Here is a 24,784-nt window from a genome sequence, read left to right as displayed (position 1 = left end):
GGACATGGGTTCGTGACCTGGTCCGGGAAGATCCTACATGCCGCGGAGTGGCTGGGCCCGTGAGCCATGGCCGCTGAGCCTGCGCGTGCAGAACCTGTGCTCCGCAACGGGAGAGGCCACAACAGTGAGAGGCCCACGTACCGCAAAAAAAAAAAAAAAAAAAGTAAAGATAGTAAATACTTGTGGACAAAATTCCAAAATACAACAAAGGTAAAAATAAAACACAGAATTAATTTTTCCTTTCCTCTCTTATCCTTAGTTCTTCTGCCCTAATTCAATCTTTAAATTGTGATTTATCTATTTGTATAAAGTGGTGTTATACAAATGGCTCTTATTCTGCAACTTGCTTTTATTTAACTTTTTAAACAATTTTTAAATTGTGGTAAAATCACATAACATAAATTTACCGTCTTAAACATTCTTTTTTTTTGGCTACATTGCGAGGTTTTTGGGATCTTATTTCCCCTGACTAGAGGTCGAACCCATGCCCCTTGCAGTGGAAGTGCAGAGTCCTAACCACTGGACCACCAGGTCTTATACATTCTTAAGTGTAGAGCTCAGTAGTAAGTATATTCACATTGTTGTGCATTCAGTCTCCAGAACTCTTTTCATCTTGCAAAGCTGAAACTCTATACTCATTAAATAATTCTCTATTCCTCCCTCTTCTCAGTCTCTGGCAACCATCGTTCTACTTTCTGTCTCTATGAGTTTGACTATTTTAGGTATGTCATATATGACATCACACAGTATTTGTCTTATTTTGGCTGGCTTATTTAGCTTAGTATAATGTCCTCAAATTTTATCTATATTTTAGCATAGATCAGAATTTCCTTCCTTTTCATGGCCAAATAATATTCCATTGTATGCATATACCAAATTATGTTTATTCATTCATCCATCATTGGACACTTAGGTTGCTTCCACCTTTTGGCTATTGTGAATAGTGCCACAATGAACATGGGCGTGCAAATACATCTTTGAGACCCTGCTTTCAACTCTACTGGGTAGATATCTAGAATTGGAATTGTTGGATCTTTTTTTTTTTTTTTTTTTTTTTTTTTTTTTGCTGTATGTGGACCTCTCACTGTTGTGGCCTCTCCCGTTGTGGAGCACAGGCTCCGGACGTGCAGGCTCATCGGCCATGGCTCACGGGCCTAGCTGCTCCGTGGCACGTGGGATCTTCCTGGACCGGGGCACGAACCCATGTCCCCTGCATCAGCAGGCAGACTCTCAACCACTGTGCCACCAGGGAAGCCCGGAATTGTTGGATCTTATGGTAAATCTATTTTTAATTTTTTGAGAACAGCCATACTATTTTTCATAGCAGCTGCACCACTTTACATTCACACTAACAGTGCCCAAGTGTTCCAATTTCTCCACATCCTCACTAAAATGTCTTTACCACTTTGTGACAAGGATCACCTTTCCTACAGTTTCCAGTAACATGCTCCTTGTACCTATCTGAGACCTCATGAGAATGACCTTTAATGTCATATTTCTATTAACAATCTGGTAAAGGCAATGTGGGCTATTTTTTTTTTTTTTTACTTTTTTGTGCATTTATTGGCCATTCAGTTTTCTATGAAATGCCTATTCAAATGTCTTGCTCATTTTAAAACCAGATACTGACGGTTATACAGGCAGACCTCAGAGATATTGCAGGTTCAGTTCCAAACCACTGCAATAAAAGGAATATCACAATGAAGTGAGTCACACAAATATTTTGGTTTCCAAGTGCATAAAAATGTTATGTTTACAGTATATTGTAGTCTATTAAGCGTGCAATAGCATTATGTCCAAAATACAATGTGTATACCTCAATTTAAAAATACCTCATTGCTGAGAAATGCTAACCATCATCCAAGCCTTCAGTGAGTCATAGTAGTAACATCAAAGATTACTGATCACAGATGACCATAACAAATATGATAATAATGAAAAAGTTTGAAATATTACAAAATTACCAAAATGTGACACAAAGTGAGCAAACGTTGCTGGAAAAATGGTGCCGACAGACTTGCTCAATGCAGGCTTGCCACAAACCTTCAATTTCTAAAAAACATAATATCTGCAAAGTGCAATAAAACAAGGTATGCTTGCATATAATGTTATCTTTACTCTTTAATATGTTTATATAAAAGATATTTATATAAGATATTATATTCCATCTAATGTACAATTGTATTAAATACTGCATTTATGTGTATATACACGTGGGTGGGTATGGTCATCAAAGAAATGGAAAAATTATTCATATTTAGGTTGTCGCATTTACAGAATCCTTTGTGTAAAATAAGTTGAAAAGAAGGGGATATATGATTATCTTTCTATTAAACAGATCTAGTATTTTCCCCTCTAGGATATTCTAGTATTAATGCAGTGTCAATAGAACATTCAGACTTTAGGGTAGCACCAAAGGGATGACAGTTAAAATATGGTACAAAAGGAAACTTTTGTAAGCCATTTTTGAGACTGCTATAATTTTAAAAGATGACTGTTTTAGGTACTTGAGATCAAGTTCAATACCAAAAGTTTAAAATTTTTGAGTCGGTTCAAGAGGAATGGCCAGTGCTATGGCATCTTCATTCATATGCTAGCTCAAAACTAATTTCCTTCAGGTTCACTCTTGACACTCCATGTTGAACGGAGCTGTCCCAGCACTCTTTCTACAGTTAAGTACTTTGCTTGCCCTACTTTAATTCACACTGTGTTTGTCTGTTCGTTCGTAAGGGTTCATGAAGTCCTCTTATCTTCAATTAAAATAAACTCCAGGGTAGCAGGGATTGTGTTGAAATGCTCCTTCTCTATCTTTCCCGTGAGCCCTTTTAATGTGTTGGCGTGTACAAGTACGTAACAGATGCTGCTGAACGTATGTCTGACCTTCTAATTTGCTGTAACGTTCTTCCAAAGTCAACACTCTCTGCCGATCCTCTTCCTATGAAAGGAGTTGTCTTTGATGTACTGCAACCATATCATTGAGCTCTCTGTCTCAATCTTTTCAGTTCTCCAATGAGCAGCTGCAGCTCTTTTCCATTGTTCCTCGACAGTGGAAATCTCAACTTCTGACCCTGTGATCTGGAGCCAGGCCAGGAAGGAGGCCGAAGGGTTCATAGGTGTTTCCTCTGCCCCCGGAAAGGGTCGGGTGTGCGCAGCCTCACCTTAGAAACGCCAGCCACGCGAGCTTGCCCAGAGAGGCGGGGGCCAGCCCCAAGCCCTGGAGCCCTGCGCCCTCGCCGGCCCAAGCAACCCTGCCCAAAGCGCCAGCTCCCCGGAGTGCGCCCCCAATGTGGGCTCTTTTTATAGCATGTGTCTTAAAAGTCCTCCAGCCTCTTCTTATTGTACAGTGCCAAAGCTACTTGCACATTTTGAAGTACTTGACTCTGCAGAACCTCCACTTCTCAATACCAAAATCTGTATTCGTCAGCTTGAGCTGCCCTGAAAATACCAGGAACTGAGTTACACAACCAACTGAAACTTACTTATTTACAGTTCTGAAGGCTGGGAAGTCCAAGATCAAGATTCCAGTAAGGTTCAGTTTCTGGTGAGAGGTGTCTTCCTGGCTAGCAGATGGCTACTTTCTTGCTGTGTCCTCAAAGGGCAGAGAGAGAAAATTCTCTGATGGCTCTCCTTTAAAGACAGGAATTCTAAGGGATCAGGGCCGCAGTCTTTACTGTTATCTCACTCAAACATTATTACTTCTCTACTCCAAGTACAATCACACTGGAGGTTATGGCTTCAATATATGAATTTGGGGGGACATAATTCAGCCCATAGTGCACTTATCTTTTATTTTACCATTAAAAATGGGTTCTTGGGGCTTCCCTGGTGGCACAGTGGTTGAGAGTCCGCCTGCCGATGCAGGGAACACGGGTTCGTGCCCCGGTCCGGGAAGATCCCACATGCCGTGGAGCAGCTAGGCCCGTGAGCCATGGACACTGAGTCTGTGCTTCCAGAGCCTGTGCTCCACAACGGGAGAGGCCACAACAATGAGAGGCCCGCTTACCGTAAAAATAAAAAAAAAAGGGGGGGGGGTTTCATTTTATTTTTATAGAAAAGCCATGAACTTTTGGTATTGCTTTTGTAATGATCAATCTTAATATTTTATCTTAAAGTTTCTAATAGTTTTATGGTAAACTAGGTTGGCCTTTCAGATACATAATATCTGAAAATAATATTTTCTTCTTATTCAACATTATCACATTATGATTTCCTCATGTCTAATTGCATTGCCTAGTATTCTAAGAACATTATTAAAATAGTGATGATAGTTGGTACCCTTCTTTTTTACATGAGAGAAAAATGAGATCCAGACAGATTGTTTCTTACTCAAAGGTATACATAAAGCCATTTTCAGAGAAGGAAAAATATTGTGTTATTTGATACAACTCATCAATCCCTTTGTTGTTTGTCCTTGTTGTTGATGATGATGATGTTCTTGTTCTTGTTTTGGTTATTTTCATTATATTTGGGAAGAAAAAAAACACTTGAGTAAAAATCATGTACACTTAGATTTTGGTGATATTTATAGACAGGAGGTTGGGGTTTGTAGTTTGAAAATTTTCACAAGCAAATATACTTTACAGATTAAGAGAATGATAAACACTAAAACAGTCTGCCTCCTCATGAGGACAATGATACAGCAAATGCTTAGGTGAGCACTCCTCAAAATTCATTTCCTCCAAAATGTTTTGCTTTTCTTCTCTGATAAATCCCCCTCGGTTCTTCCAAAAAGTAAGATATAAGGAGAGAAAGCCTCATTTGGGTGCTAATCTCCCCTTAGCATCAGTTGCAGTATTTTTCAGCATCAGTACTTTTTTGTCGAGAAGTTTTGAAATATGTCTACAAGTCATTCAACAAATAAGTGACACTCACTTGGACTAGTTGATAGATATATAAGTAAAAGTAAATAGTGGTTTCTGAACTACTGGAGTAGTTGCTGGAGCAATAATGGTAGCCATAATGACAACAACAACAACAAACAGAGGTTATTACATTTCTAATAGTCTGTTAGTGGACACAGTGAGTATTTGAAATAGTTAAGCCTGACTAAAGAGGTCTCCATACTGTAAAGACGTGGAGAACCACTCAACCTTTCTACAACTTGATTGTTTTCTCTGTAAAACAAGGAGACTTGTGAAACAGCCTGGAATTTTATTCCATTTCGTATAAGGTATTCCATTTACCTAATTTTGAATCTTTTTTGATGTTAGCCTGTGAATTTCAAGGGTTTTTGGTTGGCTTTGTTTTGCTTTCAGTAATTCTCAGTTGATCACTTTATACATATAATTGGAGGGGAAAAGAAGAGGAAATAGAGGAAGAATCAAATAAATGGTAAAATACTAGAAAGGTTTTTGCTGTTGTGGCTGTTGGTTTTCTATTTTATTATCTGATCATATTAATTAAGGCTTCCTTTTTGCGGTACGTGGGCCTCTCACTGTTATGGCCTCTCCCGTTGCGGAGCACAGGCTCCAGACATGCAGGCTCAGCGGCCATGGCTCACGGGCCCAGCCGCTCCACGGCATGTGGGATCTTCCCAGACGGGGGCAGGAACCTGTGTCCCCTGCATCGGCAGGCAGATTCTCAACCCCTGCGCCACCAGGGGAGCCCAAGGCTTCCTTTCTGAAGTCAGGTAAAGATGGGAGCTCTTCTCACCTCACCTAGTACTAGTGTCTTCATCCTCCTTCACCACCAAGCCAAGCAGCTGCCAGCACCTTCCATCTTGGCCATCTTCTCTGCCAGTATACTACACAGCCATAATTAATGTGTTCTTAATTTTCCAGATTATGTGGGTCCATAGTTTTTCTACTAATCTTTGAAGCCAACTGCCTATATACCGTAAGTTCCAGCCTTGCCTAATTACTTGCAGTTTACCAGACTCTCATATGTCCAAGTCTTTGTCCACCAAACTTTCTCTGCTTCGTATATTTTCTCCACACCTAACCCTTTGTCACTTCAACCACCCTCCATCCTCCAATTCCCCTGCTGCCCTAAAGTTCTTCTCTCTAGATTTCAAATAAACGTTTACTCATTTAACAATATTAAATTCAAATGGCAATTCATCAATGTCCTGCAGATAGGTAAATATTGGCTACCGCTTTTTGCATGTCTCATCTATAAGCACTCTATCCCTCTTTTATCACACTACCTTTAATACTTTTTATTTACTCACTGGAATATCTGCTAGATGAAGGCAGGGGTTTTTACCTGTTTTATTCACTGTTGTATCCCTTAAAATCATGCCTGATGGGTGGCAAGTGCCTAACAACTATTTGTTTCATATTGCTTTAATTTGTTGACATGTTTATATCCTTCTACTAAACTACAAGTCTCTTAGTACAGAAGCCATGTTCTATTAATTTTAGAGTTTCCCCTTAGAAGCCAGAACATAAATAATTAATTAATGCTTGTTGAAGTTGCTTGCTTAAAATAATCTCATATTATTCTATAATATTTTGGAAACCCTACTTAATTTGCATTGAGACTATAAGCCAAAGACACTTAAGTGAATTTCCCAGCCTCATTAGCCTTTGAAGTTATTGTTCCCCTTTGCCCTGACATGAAGCTCTAGAGATGCTTCAGTAAAGAGCAGACGCTTCCTCTGATAGGGGACCAAGGGTCCTCCAAGAGGCTACTCAATTCACCATCAAGGTTCTAGGCTCAACAACTCAGCCTCAAGGATATAATGAAAGTTTAGTATAGGAGACAGAATGCAATGGAAACTAAAGAACTCTCTCGTTTCTATCCTTTCTTTATTCTGCTAGCTTTCTGAAAATCTGTATATGGGATGAAACCTTTACCTCTTGATCCAAAGAACATGACATCGAAATAAATAGTTCTTAGTAAAATGCAGCATCAGACATTCACAAGTCATACAAAAGTTTTTTTAATCTTAACCTGATTTACTTGCAATGTGAATTACTGTCCTTTGCATTTAAAGTTTCCTCATTTGTGAAAGGGGATAAGATGCAGACCTCTTCACAAGATCACATGTCACTTAACTAATTAATATTGTAATTATAAAGGACTTAGAAAATATAATGCACTGTACAAATGCCAAGTGTTGTTATTAGAATCATTTGAGTGCTCAGCTCATCTAGATTTACTACTTCAGCAGGGCAAATACTTCTAAACAGTAAGAAAGCCTCAACGATGCATACTAATTAATCTAATTTAAACATTTATTATGTGTTGTAAATATGCCTTGTTAAAATATACATTTTAGTTAAGGCTACCATTAAAGCCATCCTTCAGAAATTGAGTTGCTTGAGGTCTGCATAAAATGAATTCTGCTTTGGCTTTTCGTAGTGACAGTTTAGATCACACTTATCTTACAAATAATTTCCCTGTTGATTTATTTGTTTATCTGACTGAGTGCTGATTATCAGGGATTCAGCTAATATTAATTTTTAAGTGAGAATAAAAGGAGGAAAATTGGCACACTCTCTTTCTCTCTGTAGTGGAAGATCTGAAAAGAAACAATATATATTTAACTGCTGTGCCATTATTTTAGTCTAATATTCATTAGGGTACCATTTCTAGAAAGGAAATACCCAAGAGTAGAAGATAGAAACATGATGTGTGCTTTTAGGGAAAACTAGACTTTGGCAATGAGCCGCACTATCTCTATAGGTTACATCTGCAGGTCCCAGAGTTGATAGAACATTAGCAAAGCTAAAAGGAATTTATGTGTGGATCCTTTTTGCTACAGCACATCAAAAGGCAAAACACAATGACTAATTCTCCATGTAGAATAAAGAGATTCTGTGAGGGTTGTTTTTTATTTAAATGAATCCACTTAAAAAAAATTAACTTGTTCCTAGTGGCAGCCGTTTACCCACTACAGTCAAACGCTGAATTCCATATTTAGGTTTTTCAATTTCTTTCAAAAAATACACGCTGGCTGGTCAGTTGGATCAACACATAAACCTTTTTCTCCATAGAACTCAAAGTAGAATTTCTATTGCTGAGTATAAAATACATTTCCCCCCGTGGAATACTACCTTCTGATACTTGTAAGTGTCTTCCTTCTGTCAGAAACCTAAAGACACATATTAACCGTTGTAAAATAATAATAATAATAAATACAAAAAGAAAGAACCTGAGGCTTTTCTGACTTCCTTAATATTCACATTGATGAAAATTTTGTTAAATCTCTAATTACTTTTAATTTCCTAGTGCAGATTAAACAACTGCCCATAGGTTTCATCGAAAGCTATAATATGCCAATAAATGAAGTTATCACCCCACCTACTGACTCTGTCCTAGCAAATACTGTCCTGTCACAAAACAATGTACTTTCACAAATGACCACTCATTGGAAATGGCTACCTCTCTACATCTGTGAATGGGCTAAGAACTAGAAGAATCAGAATACACATCAGGAAAGCAAACTTCAGAAAAATGAAACTTCGATTATATTTACTTCCTTGTCTCTTCATTGCCAGACCCATCAGGTAATTTCAAGTTTCTGAACCATCACAATGAAAGAAAAGCAAACTCCATCACCATTTCGGTTTACAAATAAAATGTATTTTTTGAGATTAAAAAGCCATGTACTGGAAAATGTATTACAAAGAGAAATTACATTTTAGTGAAATTAATTGCAGTTCCTGAGTAATAGAATAAACATATTGATACACTTCTCTTTGCAATATTCCATAACCACGGTGAAAATAAAATATTCTGAAACAAATTTACATTTGTCTTTCTCTTTCCAGCTCTCCCCTATCTCCCATTTATCTTCTACCTATCTTTTTAACTTAATTACGTGGGTAAGAACATTAATTATAAATGCAGTTAAGCCCTGAAATCACTGAATTTTATTTTTATATGTTATTTACTGTTAAATGCAAACTTATATATGATCCTCCAAACAGCTTCATCTCATTCAAAGGGCCCCTTAGACAAATTTTCAGTTTGATGAAAAACATATTTAAACTATTTGCATTTTTCAGCAACCTGACATCTCTGTTGATGGTCATATAACTTTTATAATAAGGGATAAATGAGGCATCTAAGGAAACATTTATCATCAAATTTAACTACTAATTTTATACTTATTTTCAATAGAAAGCAGAAATTGCCTTTCCATAATAAAAATATATATAATTATATTTTATTAGTCTCTCTCTCTATTTTATTTCTATTTTGATGGCCTATTACCTATGTTGCTATATAGTAATATCTTGATTTACAAATTACCTGCGAGTTGAGCAATTATATAAGAAATCAGCAGTGTAAAAAAAAAAAAGCTGAAAAAATTATGTCGTATAAAATGTTGCACTTTGCAATTTTAGCTGTATGACAAAAACACCTCTGAGCGCAGATTGTTTGAGATAAATAGGCAGGTCCTAAGGAAGTCATGAGGCCTGATAATTTGTCTCCAGTGTAAAGAGTTCTTTACCTGAAGCTTTAACTTACCTAGGGATGACCTTTGTTTTCTCTTGTTTTTTAAAATTCTACTCCCCAAGTAAATAAGGAAAAATCTGATTATTTTTCAAGGATTGTATTGATTGGGCTCTTAATTTAAAATGTTCCTTGTAGAATGACTAAATTGATACCTATCAGCTACATGACTCCCCAACATCATAGAGTGACAAGGACCAGGACTTAACCCACACATCTTTTTACTGCCCCACTGTGATGTTCAGAGCATCTTCAAGCAGAGGGACAGCAACGCTTCAGTTTGGTTGCTTAAGTTGCTTGGTAGTTGTTCCACTGGTATTTGGAAGGGACTCTAAAGGCAAGTCTGACTGAAGCTTTTTAGCATCAGTTGCTGGAATGGAAAACTGGTTTTCTGATTTCTAATGTTCTCCAAAAAAGTAGTTTTTCATTAGTGAGTCCTACTTATTAATAAAACTATTACTCTATTGGCATTGCTTTCTACCTTCCCACCTAGCTCCCTCATAACTAATAAAATACATAGTATAATTTTAGTAGGAATAAGATTCTATCCTATATACTGAAATGGGGAACAAATAATTAGAGAAGGCTGAAGCTATGGGCAGATAAGTAATAAACTCAAAGTATTTGGATAATAAAGAAAATTCTATAGTACACAGTGATTTCCCACACATTGCCAGGGCAGCCAAAAAGTCAGCTAATACTAGAGCTTGACCCTTAACTTCTCTAGGCCATTTCTAGACCTGCTCCAAATTACTCTTAATCACTTCTACCTTTAAAAATCTCAGAAAGGGGCATGGCAGGTGTTGTTACAGAAGGAAAGGCACTGTGTAAGAGTGGGCTGAAAAGGGAGGAAGGCTAAAGATGAAAGAGCCCTCAACCTTCTGGATATTCATTTAGTGAAATTAAGGCAGTAGTATATTCTGTGTAGAATTACCGCAGTTCAATATAGGATATTGTAAAACTATAAAGAAGAGGAAATCAGTCCAATGGTTTGCCTTCATCTTTTACACAGTCAACTACAAATATCAGATGCTGAACAGAACTTTGAATTTTCAAGAATACATCAGAAGCCTTTGAAAATCATGGACGAAATGCCAAAATGTCCTTGGGCAAACACCTTTTAGGCTAATAGCATAGTCTAATACTACTTAAGATGCAACTGACTCTTCCATTTCCAGGATATACTTTTCCTCCAGCCATGTGATTTGTAAAGGGGAGATAGTGCTGGCTTTTGTATGGCTTTAGCTTTGACTCTTTCTCAATGAAAAGTTTTATGATTTAAAAATACATTTTCTGGGCTTCCCTGGTGGCGCAGTGGTTGAGAGTCCGCCTGCCGATGCAGGGGACATGGGTTTGTGCCCCGGCCTGGGAAGATCCCACGTGCCGTGGAGCGGCTGGGCCTGTGAGCCATGGCCACTGAGCCTGCGCGTCCGGAGCTTGTGCTCCGCAACGAGAGAGGCCACAACAGTGAGAGGCCAGCGTACCGGAAAAAAAAAAAAACATTTTCTTCCTCCTTGCATGTATTTCTGTAAAATCTACCAAATCCCATTTGTTACTCTTTCTCCAAAAATCAATAGGAATGACCTAGTTACACAAATCAAGAGCTATAAGTTTGAGAGGATTAATCCCATTGCCATAAAAAATGAAATACATGGTTCTTAGAAATTTGATCCAACTTCATCCTGTTCTGCCATCTAGTTTATATAAAGCATCTTGAGACTTCATGTGAATGATTTATACTGTTTAAATCAGATTCCTCTAAAGTAATGGAAAATATAGGCGTAATAATAACGATATTGACCTTTGAATTACAAGAGTTTGAACTGCATGGGTCCACTTATATGCAGATTTTTTTTTTACTAAGTACCTGCTACAGCACTGCGCTGTCTGAGGTTGGTCAACTCCACAGATGTAGAACCATGGATAAGGAGGGCCAACTATAAAGCTGTTACGAAGATTTTTGCTCGGAAGGTTGGTGCCCCTAACCCCTGTGTTGTTCAAGGGTCAAATGTAGTAATAAATATCATTTTGTAGTTCTTCACAATATGCTAAATCAATATAAAGTTTTGTTTAATCCCCAAATGGTCCTAAACGTTATTATCCTAATTTTGTTTCCAGCTTTATTGAGATATAGTTGGCATATAACACTGTATAAGTTTAAGGTGTATAGCATAATTTTTTCATATATGTATATATTGCAAAATAATTACCACGTGTTTAGTTAACACATCCATCACCTCACATAGTTACAATTTTTTTCTTGTGATGAGAATATTTAGGATCTGTTCTCTTAGTAACTTTTAAATATATAATACAGTATTGGTAACTATAATCACCATGCTGTACATTCTATCTCCAGAACTTATTTAAATTATAACTGGAAGTTTGTACCTTTTGACACCTTCACCCATTAACCCCACCCCTTACATCTGCAGCCACCAATCTGTCTCTGTTTCTGAGTTTGGTTTTCTTAGATTCCATGTGTAAATGAGATTGCATGTCTTTCTCTATCTGACTAATTTCATTTAGCATAATGCTGTCAAGTTTCATTGAAAATGGCAGGTTATTCTTCTTTTTATGGCTGAATAATATTCCAGTTACCATGTATGCCACATTTTCTATATCCATTCATCTGTCAACAGACACTTAGGTTGTTTCCATGTCTTGGCCCTTGTAAATAATGCTGCAATGACCATGAGGGTGCATACATCTCTTTGAGATAGTGATTTATATACTTTGGTTACATACCCAGAATATGATTGCTGAATCATGTGGTAGCTCTATTTTTTTTTTTTTTGAGAAATTTCCATAACATTCTCCATAGTGACAATACCAATTTACATTCCCACCAACAGTGTACAAGTGTTCCCTTTTCTCCACACCCTCTCCAGCATTTGTTGTTTGTAGATTTTCTGATGATGGCCATTCTAACAAGTGTGAGGTGATACCTCATTGTGGTTTTGATTTGCATTTCCCTTACAATTAGTGATGCTGAGCACCTTTTCATGTGCTTGTTGGTCATTTGAATATCTTCCTTGGAAAAATATCTATTCAGGTCCTCTTCCCACTTCTTAATTGGATTATGATTGACACTTGAACAACACAAGTTTGAACTGTGTGGGTACACTTATAGGTGGATTTTTTTTTCACTAAATACATACCATAGTACTATAGGATCCAAGATTTGTTGAAACCATGGATATGGAGAAGTTACATATAAGGAGTCCTACTATAAGTTATATGCAGATTTTCGACTGTGTGGAGGGTCAGTGCTCCCAACCCCTGTGTTGTTCAAGGGTCAACTCTATTCATTTTTTTACTACTGAGTTGTGTGACTTCCTCATATATTTTGAATATCAATCCCTTTATCAGATATGTGGTTTGTATCTAGACTTTAGCTGAGTCTAGCTGTCCAAAATATTTGACTTGCTATTAGACTGTCAAATAGACTTCTTAAAATGTATTAGATGAAGCAGAAAGACAGAATAGACAAACTTCCTTATATATTCTTGCTTTTAGAACCATCCCAAAACTCACATAAATACTGGGAAAAATGTGCAAATTTTGGTGATGCAATACAGAGAACTATGTCTAAAGGAGATTACTTTTGTCATTTTGTAAAGTATAGGTAAAGAACTTATGTGTGAAACATATTAGGGTGTATCAAATTAAATCCTGTTGAACTGAAGAAACAAAGTAAAAGCACACAGATTCATCAGATCTAATACATCAGTAATACTGAGATGAATATCCATGAATCATAAAATGTTTAGCTGATAATGTTATTTAGTAAGAATCTAGTCTCTTTTTTTAATCATAAGCATGAACATTTTAAAAGACTGCATTTTAAAAGATGCCCAGTGGTTAATGGGCTATGCTTCAGAAATGCATATTTAATTTTGTTGGAAAATCCATTTCCAAGAATGGTGTCAATATATAAGAAGGGAGGGGATGAGTAGTATTATACTGTATATATGTACCACATCTTCTTTATCCATTTGTCTGTTGATGGGCATTTGGGTTGTTTTCATGTCTTGGCTATTGTAAATAGTGCTGCTATGAGCACTGGGGGTGCAAGTATCATTTTGAATTAGTGTTTTCATTTTTTCCCAATATTTACCCAGGAGTAGAATTGCTGGATCATATGATAGTTCTCTTTTTAGTTTTTCGAGGAACCTCCTTACTGTTTTCCATAGTGGCTGCACCAATTTACATTCCAACCAACAGTATAGGAGGGTTCCCTTTTATCCACACCCTCCCCAACACTTATTATTTGTAGACATTTTAATGACGGCCATTCTGACTGGTGTGAGGTGATACCTCATTGTGGTTTTGATTTGCATTTCTCTAATAATTAGAGATGTTGAGCATCTTTTCAGGTGCCTGTTGGCCATCTGTATGTCTTCTTTAGAAAAATGCCTATTTGAGTTTTCTGCTCTTTTTTTTTTATCAAGTTGTATGAGCTCTGTATATATTTTGGATATTAACCCTTGTTGGTCATATCACTTGTAAATGTTTTCTCCCATTCAATAGGTTGTCTTTTTGTTTTGTCAATGGTTTCCTTTGCTGTGCAAAACGTTTAAGTTTAATTAGGTCCCATTTGTTTATTTTTGCTTTTATTTTTATTTTTTGCCTTAGGGGACGGATCTAAAAAATTTTCTATGATTTATGTCAAAGTGTGTTCTGCCTATGTTTTCTTCTAGGAGTTTTATGGTTTCAGGTCTCAAAAACAGACACATAGATCAATGAAACATAATAGAGAGCCCAGAAATAAACCCGTGCACCTATGGTCAATTAATCCATGACAACGAGGCAAGAATATACAATGGAGAAAATAGAGTCACTTCAACAAGTGGTTCTGGGAAAACTGGACACTACATGTCATACAATGAGATTAGAACATTATCTCACACCATATACAAAAATAAATTCAAAATGGATTAAACACCTAAATGTAAGACCTGAAACAAATATTTTTAATTGGATTAAATAGATCATAATGAATATTTTTTGCCTTAAATTCTAACAAACACTCTGAGTCATAGCTGTAAAGGCTACTGGTTGTTCTTTCCCCAAAATACCTGAGGTCTGAAAGGAGAACATGGGTCAAGGGGAAAGTTGGTCCCTTCTGCCCAGATTTAGGTCATGGATGCCCCATGCCTAACTCTCAAAGAAATAAGAGAAAGCAAGCTTTCTCTTCTATAACCATTCTCACTTAATATTTCAATGAAAATAAATAAATAATAGCTTCTTCCACTGGAGACTCACCAAAGAGACAGTTCTAAAGATCTCCCTCCATCACCCCTTTGTTTTTTCCCATATTAAGGAACTCTTTGTGCTAGTTTCAAAACAAGAGGACTTGGAGACTATGAACATCATTCAAGATCACTTCCTGTCAGAACTAGAGTGTACCCTTGATGCTGCCTGAAGCTTGCCTCTTTAAGTGAAAGTCACACCAGTATTCTTTTTCTACTCCTCCAAATTTTTAGTAATGGGAGAACTAGTAAGCTAACTACCCAGGAAAAAACCTGATTTAAAAAAATAAGTAAACACTTAAGTACATCATGCTGTATGCACAGATATATATTAAGAAAACTCTACTAAGAGATGACCCACAGTAGTATATTCCAACTCCTCCTGGTAGATTGTTTTCCAATAACATGAAGATATACTCTCTACTCTGTTTCTTTTTTCTTACTTTTGTTGCCTTGTCACACTTTGAAGGTGGCACTTGAAACATATTTTTTAATTAAGCAGTGAAAAGCTCCACACTTTTGTTCTCAGTGGTAATTCTAACATTAACTCAGTGTTTAGCACAGCTGTTCACACTCCATAAAATAAAGTCTCCCTTTTGATAGGAGCAGTGGAATTTAAGCCTATGTTTTGCCAGAGATTTAGATGTGTAACTCAGAACTCAAAAGAGTTAGAGATGTGAAATCAAATACAATAGCTCACAGATGAAAAGTCACAAGAAACTTAAACCATAGAAAATTAGCATTAAACTTTCAACTTACATATTTAGAATTGAAACATTTGGACATCCACATTAGGAGAAATATAATTAACAAAGTATCCCTTTCAAGTCGTAATTTTTGGCCACTTAACAATTTTATCTCACAAATTAAAAGAATAAAAGTAGTGGAGTCTAAGCAGATGCTTTATAAGTGAGTCTTTGTTCATTCTTCTAAAACATAAATATAATACTATTTACTACTTCAGCAGTAATTTCCATATAGGATTATACATTGCTAAATTTAGTAATCAGAGGGTCTTGTTTTCTTTTGCATGAAGCATGAAACAGGATTATGTGTAACTGGAAACATCTAGATACACATTATTATTACTTATAGAAATTTAATTAATATACTAATTGATAAAATAATATACATCTTTCAATATTTGGAATCAAAAGTTTATAATTCTGTGTGCAAAATAAAATCCAATTATAAAATTCAGAAAGTTTATTTCTGTAGGATTATCCTAAAAGTATTGAATCAGTAGATTTGAAATTTAGAATTAAAACTTACTACGTGTAAGATAAGGTTACAATAACTAAGAAAACAATTGACATTTTTTTTTTTTTCGGTACGCGGACCTCTCACTGTTGTTGCCTCTCCCATTGCGGAGCACAGGCTCCGGACGCGCAGGCTGAGCGGCCATGGCTCAGGGGCCCAGCCGCTCCGCGGCATGTGGGATATTCCCGGACGGGGGCACGAACCCATGTCCCCTGCATCGGCAGGTGGGCTCTCAACCACTGCGCCACCAGGGAAGCCCACAATTGACATTTTTAAATAGATTTCCATTTCAGGTACAAATAGTGAACACTTAATGAGAACAATGACTGAAACAAAAATTCTGGAGACTCACAATCTTGAACGTATTTTGTCAAACTTATTATCTTGGCACCTCATAACTAATGTACTCTCAAGGTACACTGCTCTGTGATACATTTCTCAAAAGGCCATTTGCTCACTTTATCCAAGTGTCCACCCCAAACCTTACTATTATTACCTAGCACAATAATATCTGTTCTCTTCCCCAGGACTCTTTTCTGCTGCCAGCAACAGTAATGATCTTCCTTGTATACCATTTGCACCATGTCATTCCCTACTTAGGGACTATATTCCTTCTTATATATCCCTAATATCACTATGAAGACCCTAAAACATTCTAAACAGAGGCACTTGAAAGGGTATAAAATAGTCATAAGTATTCTGGTGTTGGTTGATTCATGTGTTCATCCAATACTAACTGAGTGCCTATTATGTGCTGTGTACAGTGAGCGTTGTTGTGAACAGTGCTAGTAATGAAGATGTGATGAGGCAAACCCAGATTCCTTCCCTCATGTAGCTTATGCCTTCATGGAAGACAGACAATAATGATCTAGAAAATAGACCAACCAAAGACTACCAGGAACACCTGCAGTTGAACAAGTTATATCTATCACTCGTTGTAAGGAGGGAGAACACACACCTTGGGAACTGTGGTGTGTCTCACTAAGGGCATTGGAAAGAATTGACCATAGGATTGGAGCTCTGGTTGAGTAATGTTGGGGAGAATTTAGGGGTAGATTGGGGGTTGTCATAAAGAAGGAACAAGTCTATGATTGGCTATTTCAATAAATCTTATCTACAGAGAAGGTAGGTTAAGGCAAGGTTATAGCTATAACTGCTTTTCAAAAGCTCTAGTCACTTACTTAATGAGGGGAGATGGTGGTTATTCTGTGGGGTGAACGATGATCTTGCTGATGGGAATGTTCTGTGACATCATGCTCTGCAGGAGAACAACATGGCTCAGCTGTAAGAGGGAGATAAGTTTGTAATGACACTGAGATTGAGGTCTAGGTTTAAATGTCATATCAGTTCCCAGGCATCCAAGGTTGCTTTTTTTTTCCTCATAGATTATTCAGAAAATAAACAGGATAAGATAATCAATATCACTAGGACTGATTTACATAATGTGGCCAAAAAAGACATCTTTGTGAAGATGGCTTTAAGCTAAGACCTGACACACAGTGATATGAAGAGATTAAAAAAGAACCTACCAGGCAAAGATGAGTGCAAAGAACCAAAGAGAGTAAGTGCTGGGCATGTTTCAGAACCAGAAGGAAGATCAGCATATCTGAAAAAAAGCAATGGAAGCATTAAAAGGCTGTAAATGTGGGTGTATGGAATGACGAGTTAGTGACTTCATGCTAGGCCTAAACACAGGTATCTGAGTGTTATGGGCTAAATTGTGTTCCCTCCAAATTTATATGTTAAAGTGCCAACCCCCAGTACCTCAGAATGTGACCGTGTTTGGAGATGGGGCCTTAAAAAAAGTACTTAAATTAAAACAAAGTAATTATGGTGGGCCTTACTTCATTATGACCAGTGTCCTTATAAGAAAAGGAAACTGGGATACAAGCAGGTACAAAGGGAAGATGATGTGAAAACACAAGAAGACAGCCACCTACAAACTAAGGAAAGAGGCCTCAGAAGAAACACCACCCTGCTAACACCTTGATCTTGGACTTCTAGCTTCCAGAATTGTGAAAAAACAAATTTCTGTTGTTCAAATTTCTGTTGTTTAATAAATTTCTGTGGTATCTTGTTGTGACTGCCCACCAAACTAATGCACTAAGTTACCAGGACATCACCTTTCAATGTCCAAAGCTATGAAATCAATGCTAAGTGTTCACTGAATCAATGTTTAATTTTGTTTGAAAAATAAGTTGTTATATAGTTAGTGGCACCAAAATATTCACCTCTCTGGGCTTCAAATCTATAGTGAAGAGTTAGGACGAGAAGGTGACTGAATCTCTTCTAACTCTAAAATCATAGGATTTATCATAGAGGCCATTGGAATCATAATTCCAAAAATACAGTTCTGTATTTATATCATATCTTTCTTCTAAGCAGTTCAAAACACTTCAAAGACATTTTCATATCAATTCTCACAGCATCCTGTGAAGGCAGGTAGGTGGGAAATATTATCATTCCTATTTGACATTTCTATACACCTACTCACTTGATTATAAGATCATTTTAACTGAATATATAATTTTTTTCAGTGAAAAGAATATATGCCCAGAAAAAAAATGATGTTCACAAGAAAAATAGTATAATTTTGCATTATCAGTCTTATGTGCTGAATGACCTGAACATTTGCAATATACACAATGACCCTTGAGATTTTAATTTAGATATTAATTCTCCTTCCTTTTTATACTCCCTTGAAAAAAAGATAGGAATATTAACAAAATGGCAGCTATATTTTGTTAGGTAGTACCAAACTGAGGATAGTGGTCTATTTTATCTACATATTTGGAATACAGTGTTTGTTTCACTTTTAAGGAGAGTACTGACATATTCTGAAGTCCAAAAAACTAAAAAATATCAATTATTCTTATATTTTCCTTTAAGTAAAATATCAGTATATACAATGACTTATAATGAGAAATAGATTTTTGTCAGGAAAATCAGTTTTAAATAGAAATGGAATGTCAAACATTCGTATATTGAAAAAGCACCTCTACACCTCAACTTCTATCTCCCCCCTTTGAGAGGATAAAGACAAGCATCCCCAACTGGTGATCCTTCCTTATTTCACAAGCTTTATCTTGTATCACTCTCCCTCATGCTTCCTGTGCTTCAGATTCATGAATTTCATACATTCATTTATTGATTGATTCAATGTTGTAAGACATAGAGGTAAAATATTGAATAAGACCAAACTAAAAAAAGAAAAAAAAGATGAAATCTTGCCTTTTGCAAAAATATGGATGGATCTTGAGAGTATTATGCTAAGTGAAATAAGTCAGACAGAAGAAGACAAATACTGTGTGGTTTCATTCATATGTGGACTATAAACAACAAACAAGATAAATAAACAAACAAACACATAGGTACAGAGAACAGTAGTGGTTACCAGAGGGGAAGGGGTGGGGGATGATGAAATGGGTAAAGGGGATCAGCTATAAGGTGATGGATGGAAATTAAATTTTTGGTGGTGAGCATGCTGTAGGGTATAGAGGAGTAGAAATACAATGTTGTATGTGTGAAACATAATATTATAAACAAATGTTACTTCAATAAAGACAAGAAGGCAAGAAAGAAAAAGATAAAATAAGGTTTCTTTCTGAAAGGAGTATACCTATATTAGACAAATAAGTAAACAAATAAAATAGTTCCATATTGTCATAGTTGTTGTAGTGATAATAAGCAGTGACATGGATGGAGGTAACTGGGCAGAGAGGATTTATTTTTTTAGAAATGGTGGTTAAGTATGAAAAACAGGACTTACAGGTAAAATTAGATCTGAAAAATAAAAAAGAACCAAAAAAAAAAAAAAAAAAGAAATGGTGGTTAAAAGTATCTACGAGAAGGTGAAATTTTTGCTAAGATCTCAAAAAACTGGACCAGCTGTTTCAAGCTGAATTAAAAAGTTGAAGCAGAAATGACTGCACATCACAAGGATATAATGTTGCAGTGACAAATGTGGGTAATCAAGGTGGGTTACAAAATTAGCAGGGCCAGAACAAAATTATTAAGATTATAAAAAAATTATTAAAATTATTAAGAATTTCAAGATGGTGACAATAAAGCATTAAACCAATCATCAGATGTGTCTGAGTAGGGACCTTGTGTAACTGCACAGGCTGTGTCCCTGCGAAGCCAGGCCTGAAAAGGATGGCTCTTGTGGGTTGGAGGTCCCTGAGATGAGAGCATGTAAAAGTGGGAGCACTGGATGGGGGGATGGGAACAACATGATAGGGCTGCTTGTTCTGGTAACTAACGACCTGGAAGACTGAGACATCCACAAGAATATATGATAAACAGGGATGTGCAGTCCAAGGAGAAGCATCCCTCACTGAGAGCAGGGAGTTAGGTCAGCTCTCTCCTGCAACTGCAGCTGTGTCCACCCATGGCCCTGGGAATCAGGTAAAAGTACCATTTTCTTTCTAGCTTCTGGGCTTTTGCAAGCCTGGAATAAAGCCTATGCTCCACCCTGACTTCATCATTACTATGAGTTCCAGGGAGGTAAAGACCAAGTCTGACTTATTTCCCCCACTCTTAGCCCATAGTAGATTTGTAATTATGTATTCAATTAACCAGTGACGTGAGGAGTAAATAATTCCATCATGTGGTAACTGACCCAGATAAATTTTTGGAAGAAAATATAGTCAACGTTGGAAAATTTTATATTATGAAGCTAGTTTGGGAAATAGCTCATCGAAAGAAGAAATTCCACCTTACCACTTTTTAAAATCTGTTTATAAGAGTAAATAAATGTATTTCCATCATAAGGGCAGTTTGGATCAAACACCAGACTGATTCTGACTAAATACCAAAACCTCTAGATGATTCTTCGTTCTCATTTTCTTAGCTCTTTTCTTCCAAGAATAGGATAGCTAGTAATTAACATAAGACTATAAAAATATTCCATAAGTATAGTAAGAGCTATTAAAATATGATGACAGATCATCAATCTAATCTACCATTTTTCATGTAATTTGGTTAACCAGGGAAATGCAAGTCACTAGAACATCTACTAAAAATTACATAGTGAGTCCAAAGAATCCCCAAATTATTCCTCTTGTGATTTGCACAAATAATTTAGATTATTCAGAATTTGTGACAGTCTTCAACAATATCATTATTAACACAGATTGTCACTTACTTCCCTAGAAGGAATGAGCCCTCTACATTGCCTTCAAAATGAGAAATATACAGAAAAGTAAATATGGTTTAGTTAATATGTGGAATTCTGACTGCTCACAGATATCACAGAAAGGGTTTATGTTCAGGTAATGGTTTGGGATTATGATTCCCGAACATGTCTGAGAACATCACTTGAGATTCTTTTTTAAAAAATACAGATTCCCACACCCCTCCCTGGGGATTCAGTTTCAACATGTACGGGATGGGAACCAACAAATATATTTTTTCATTGAATTTAAAGTACTGTTTATGTTTGGACAATTTTGGAAAACACTGAGTTAGGCCTTTCAAAACAGACAAAGCTGATCACATGTTGACAGAGGACTGATGTGAATGTATATGTTAATCTACATCTGATTTTTCAAAGAGATTTTTTAAGACAACGTTAGGAAAAATTAGAAAAAGAAAACTTCTATTTCTTCAAGAGGATAGCTTTACTAATATGTAAAATAGGTTTGTGTTTAGCAATGTCTTATTTTTTTATTCATTAATTCTCCCTACCCTTGGCCAAAGGCTAACTAGTTTCGGATTTCTATGAATGTGTGTCTTTCCTGGACGGTGTGTAGCACATATTCAAAAGTCTCTTTCCACACCTGACGGTTAACCTTCTCTGGGCACTGGAGCCTAAGATTGCTTAGATATGTACCTTATAAACTGTATGAGAAAATAATTTGCCATTACCTGGAAATAAGCTGCTAACTCCATGAACGTTGCTACACAAACATTTTTAAATTACCAACAATGTATATTAGATTATTGGAAAAGTGAACAGTCCCTGCTCTTGTTCTCCCCTTCTTGACTTCACTAGTCATTTCCCGTGTCGGTGAGTCCAACTGGGATTTCTCTGATTAACTCACAATGTGAAGTTGGCATGGTTGTGTAGGCATAGATGACATTCATATTCCTTCCATGAGCATACTCTAACATTGTTGTTATCTGCATAAGTTTTGTACCATTCTATACCACCAAGTGAAGAAGATTCAGGTTCATTATGTGCCTTATATGTATATGTGAAAACTTCCAACACAATCACATTCAAAAACACAACCCTGAAATTCTTGGCATCCTGGGCACCCATGTTGGACAAGAGGGGAAGGGTTATACAGTAAGAATGATTAGTTTTCAATGTATAGACATCCATTATCTATGGAAAAGGAGCCAGAATAAACTCCTCAAATGGTAAGCCTTCTTCATGTAATATCCTCCCAGGTGGCAGTTCAGGCACTAATCACAAGAACTTCATTAGGTAGATTCAAACCATGTCTAATATATATAGAAAATGTTGGCTGAAATCAAGTAGTTTGTCATGCAAAAATTATTAATGAATCTAGTAGTTATGATTCAGAGATGCTAAGTTTCCAACAACTATACACATCTTTCTCTTTTTGTATGAATCTGCCTCAAACCGGTGGTGTGGACTGAACTTCTGCAATGAATCAAATTAATGCATTTGACCTTGAAAGACTGACAATTTGAGTTTGTCCCCACACCAGACTTTCCACTTTTGAAAATGTACTATGGGGTTCTCCCACAACTTCTTTTCCCTCCACTATAGAGGTTTCTTTTTCCATCACTCTACTTATTGGAAATATTAGTGGCCTAATGTTATTACAGTCACAGCCCATTTTTTGGAATGCAGATTGCCTGGTTCAGCAACTGTAGATTAGAGTTGAAAGAGAAGAGACTCAAATGCAGTAATGCTGCCAGAAGACAGCTCCTTCACTGATTTAGAATCAGTGAAATGTGTGACAGGAAAGACTATGTGTTGGCAATTGGGCTTGATACATCTTTCAAGAGCAAAATGGAAACTCTCTTCCCTTGGTTTGCAGCTATAGATCACTAAAAACATCTCAGAAGCGAAAGGCTGCAGAGGCCCTGCCTTCTTCTTCCTCCTCTCCCAGGGTGGTGACATAGATTTCAAAATTAGATGTGTCAAAGCTTTCACAATTCATTGCTGAGGCACATGCCTAAAACTGTCTTTTATTGAAAAAATATATTAATTATATTTCTGCTTTTTATCATGTAAATTCAGGGCTCATGAAAGGAACCAGATGGACAGCTTTGGAAATGAATCCTTCCTTTGATTAAACAACAAGGAATGAAGTTTCTACATGCTCCATCTCTGAAAAGCTTCCTCCTAAAACTTTTAGCCTCATTGAAATGGTTGGAAATTGTGAATGCTAAGTTTCCACTGTGTATGTATATGTAGAGGAGTAATTATTAGTGCCAACATCAGTCTAAGTTTCCTAGTAAATATTATATTTATTGGATTTTTGCACCTTTAAAGTTGAAAGCACTTTAATTCATTAAACAGCATTCCATACATCATGTGAATGCAAAACTTTATAAAAATTAACAGAGGACATACAACTCCAATATTTCAAATGTTGTTCTTCCTTTTCTGAAATCTCTTACTCATTTTATCAGATTGAATTTATTTGTCAGTAATTTTGTCTACTAAATAAATCATCTAACTACTAGAAATATGCAATTTAAAAAATTTTATGAAATAAATATTTACTTAATACCCATTCTATATCAGCCCTACTGTAAGATAGTGATACAGTAGTAAACAAAAAGACACTACTGAGGGCATCTGCATTCTAGTAGAAAATGCCAAAAGCCAAGACCAAGGAAAGTGTAAAATGCTACGATATCAAACTAAGCATATAACGTACTCAGATTTGAGGGTCAGAGAATATGAAAAGGGTAGCTGCAGAAATCTGGCATCTTGCAAGAACCTGGCTCAGCTAATCTGGTTCAAGTGACGGCTTATGGTGGGATTTGGGGGTGGTTTTAGGTGAGTTGGTGAAGTGTGTTTCATATTAAAATTTAGAAAGTCACAGCTTAACTTTGTTTATGAGGCTCTGGTGCCAATATGTTACTGCTAGTATCTGGTAAAAAAAAATGAAAAAATAAGTACATAAATAAACGCATTATACAAAAAACGATAATAAGGAAGCCAAGGGCTAAGGGCAAAGACTCATCACCCACCATGCAGGATATCTCTTAACAATATATTAATATTTTAAAAATTGCTCACATCTTACAATTCACCTTGGAGCATGATTTCTACTTCGAGCTTCTTCCTTTTCTGGTCACATTGGGTTTGGGACACAGCCCCACCCAAAAGACAAGAGCAAAAATAAACCTAAAGACTGAGCTTAAATTAATGTCCTGTTAATGTGTTGTTGGATTCTGTTTGCTAGTATTTTGTTGAGGATTTTTGCATCTATGTTCATCAGTGATATTGGCCTGTAGTTTTCTTTCTTTGTGACATCCTTGTCTGGTTTGGGTATCAAGGTGATGGTGGCCTCGTGGAATGAGTTTGGGAGTGTTCCTCCCTCTGCTATATTTTGGAAGAGTTTGAGAAGGATAGGTGTTAGCTCTTCTCTAAATGTTTGATAGAAGTCACCTGTGAATCCATCTGGTCCTGGGCTTTTGTTTGTTGGAAGATTTTTAATCACAGTTTCAATTTCAGTGCTTGTGATTGGTCTGTTCATATTTTCTATTTCTTCCTGATTCAGACTTGGCAGGTTGTTCATTTCTAAGAATTCATCCATTTCTTCCAGGTTGTCCATTTTATTGGCATAGAGTTGCTTGTAGTAATCTCTCATGATCCTTTGTATTTCTGCAGTGTCAGTTGTTACTTCTCCTTTTTCATTTCTAATTCTATT

The sequence above is a fragment of the Hyperoodon ampullatus genome, assembly GCF_949752795.1.
Source record: "Hyperoodon ampullatus genome assembly, chromosome: 4".
NCBI lineage: Eukaryota > Metazoa > Chordata > Mammalia > Artiodactyla > Ziphiidae > Hyperoodon > Hyperoodon ampullatus.
This window is presented reverse-complemented; position numbering follows the sequence as displayed.